Genomic DNA, 3,386 nt, shown 5'->3' on the forward strand with positions numbered 1-3,386 from the left:
GAAATTATTTCAAAACAGCATTTGTTCACTAGTTTCTGGTCAGATGTCCTACATCCAATTACTGTGCCACTTGAGCAGCTTTTGATATTTATTTCTTTACCTTCTATTTTTCAAGTAACAAAATTACTGTTTATTCAATTCTTTTTAAGTTTTATTTTCCTACTTTCACCATCCTCTATATCTTCCTCTGGACACAACAAATCTTTAACTGTCTTGTGCCCAGAACAAAAGTCACCCCAGAGATGCTCTGATAGGAGAACAGAATTCAAAGGGAACTACTTCTTTCTTTTTTTTTTCAGCTGTTCTGATAGTTTACTGAACTAATTTTTCCCACATGAAACATAATCAGGCCAAGGGTCTCATTCATAGTTATCTCCAGCTGCTGCGCAAACAGACTTCAGTTTCAGTTAAGTCACTTAGTCGTGTCCCACTTTTTTGTGACCCCATGCACTGCAGCACACCAGGCCTCCCTGTCCATCACCAACAGCTGGAGTTTACTCAAACTCAAGTCCATTGAGGCAGTGATGCCATCCAACCATCTCATCCTCTGTTGCCCCCTTCTCTTCCCGCCTTCAATCTTTCCCAGCATCATGGTTTTTTTTCAAATGAGTCAGTTCTTCACATCAGGTAGCCAAATTATTGGAGTTTCAGCTTCAGCATCAGTCCTTCCAATGAATATTCAGGACTGATTTCCTTTAGGATGGACTGGTTAGATCTACTTGCAGTCCAAGGGACTCTCAAGAGTCTTCTCCAACATCACAGTTCAAAAGTATCAATTCTTCAGTGCTCAGCTTTCTTTATAGTCCAACTCTCACATCCATACATGACTACTGGAAAAACCATAGCTTTGACTGGACAGATCTTTGTTGGCAAAGTAATGTCTCTGCTTTTTACTATGCTCTCTAAGTTGGTCATAACTTTTTTTCCAAGGAGCAAGCATCTTTTAATTTCATGGCTGCAGTCACCATCTGCAGTGATTTTGGAGCCCAGGAAAATAAAATCTGTCACTGTTTCCATTGTTTCCCTATCTATTTGCCATGAAGTGACGGGACCAGATGCCATGATCTTAGTTTTCTGAATGTTTGAGTTTTAAGTCAACTTTTTCACTCTCCTCTTTCGCTTTCATCAAGAGGTTCTTTAGTTCTTCTTTGCTTTCTGCCATAAGTGTGGTGTCATCTTCATATATGAGGTTATTGATTTTTCTTCCAGCAATCTTGATTCTACCTTGTGCTTCATCCAGCCCAGCATTTCTCATGATGTACTCTGCATATAAGTTAAATAAGCATGGTGACAATATACAGCCTTGATGTACTCCTTTCCCAATTTGGAACCAGTCTCTTGTTCCATGACCAGTTCTCACTGTTACTTCTTCACCTACATAGAGATTTCTCAGGAGGCAGGTCAGGTGGTCTGGTATTCCTATCTCTAAGAATTTTCCAGTTTGTTGTGATTCACACAAAGGCTTTGGCATAGTCAAAAAAGCAGAAGTAGATGTTTTTCTGGAATTCTGTTCCTTTTTTGATGATTCAACGGATGGTGGCAATTTGATCTCTGGTTCCTTTGCCTTTTCTAAATCCAGTTTGAACATCTAGAGGTTCAGAGTTCATGTACTGTTGAAGCCTGACTTGGAGAATTTTGAGCATCACTTTGCTAGCATGTGAAATGAATGCAATTGTGCAGTAGTTTGAGCACTCTTTGGCATTACCTTTCTTTGGGATTGGAGTGAAAACATACCTTTTCCAGCCCTGTGGCCACTGCTGAGTTTTCCAAATTTGCTGGCATATTGAATGCAGCACTTTCACAGCATCATCTTTTAAGATTTGAAATAGCTCAACTGGAATTCCATCACCTCCACTAACTTTGCTCATAGTGATGCTTCCTAAGGTGCAAACAGACTAGCCTAGGAGTTTCTAGATGTCTGTACACAGTCCTACTATTTTAGTCTTGTAACAGGTTCCAGAATGAATAGAACTTTTAAAAATTTTGCTTGTATCAGGTTGACCAAAACATTCATTCAGGTTTTTACCTAACACCTTATAGAAAAACCCGAACAATCTCATTAGCCAAACCAATCTAACTGTACTCTTCTGCTTTACTTAGCGGTGTTGTACTGTGTGCTTAGCTGTTCATCCATGACTTATTCTTTGTGACCTCATGGACTGTAGCCTGCCAGGCTCCTCTGTCTATGGGGATTCTCCAGGCAAGTATACTGGAGTAGATTGTCATCCTCCTTCAGTGGATCTTCCCAACCCAGGGATTGAACTCAGGTCTCCTGCATTGCAGGTGGATTCTTTACCATCTGAGCCACCAGGGAAGGACTACTTAGTGGTAAAGGATGATAAAATAAACATTTTGACCTTTAAAGTATTTAATGGGTACAGAGTCAGTCTGAGTCCAGACCTATAGCACTGGAGACCCCCAAAGAGACCAACACTGATATAAACTCTGGCACATTATAGATATGGTTGTTGTAACAGGTGTTGATTTATCCACATTTCTATTTCCAAGACAAATAATTTTTTTGAGAAACTTTGCCAAACATCTGACATAAGTAGATATACAATGTTTACGTCCCCAAATGTGTAATCTAATACATTATTGTAAAAAGAACTGGATAAATGTCACAGGTTAATTTTTATTCACAGTAAATCTATAATTATTGTCCATTGCTCACCAATACATTGCCAGTGGGTTCAAAGTCACTGGGTTAAACACAGTACACAGACTCATAAAAGGGAACCTATGATCATCCAGACAATGAATGATCCATGTGTGGTGTGACTAATACTATTTACCAAAAAATATGTATCCCCTCTTTTTAAACTATAACTAACCTAATTTTACAACCTCCCTAGCATTTAAGCATTGTTATATGATTGATTTTTAACCTCCTCTGAAATGTGAACAGAAGTGAGTTCTGCTACATAACAGCACACTCTTTTTAAGAAAGAGAACGTGTCCCTTTTTCTCCTTCAGTTCTCAGAGGGGCTGATGATTAGCAGGGCTCTTGGAAAGGCAGAGTCACAACACAGAGGCACCCTGCATCTGAATCACCACACTGAGAACAATAATGTATTATGAGAAACATCTGCTTTTAGAGAGAGACACATGAGGATGTGTGTGTGTGCACACGTGTGTGTGCACATGCATGCGTATGCTTGCACATGAGTAGGAGGTGGGGTGCTTAAGTCATTATTTAATCTGGGGCTACTATTACAGGAATGAAATTAAGTAATATCACTTGAATAAATGATTTATCTTCTCTCCCAAGAGATTTTTTGGTTCATGCTTAACGAATTTATTGATAAAATTCTTAATTTTTCTACAGCACACATTTAATCAAAGCAAAACCTTTGATATGAGAAAAAAAAAATCTTTGTTATTCT

This window comes from Cervus canadensis, chromosome 19 (assembly GCF_019320065.1).
Source record: "Cervus canadensis isolate Bull #8, Minnesota chromosome 19, ASM1932006v1, whole genome shotgun sequence".
Lineage (NCBI taxonomy): Eukaryota > Metazoa > Chordata > Mammalia > Artiodactyla > Cervidae > Cervus > Cervus canadensis.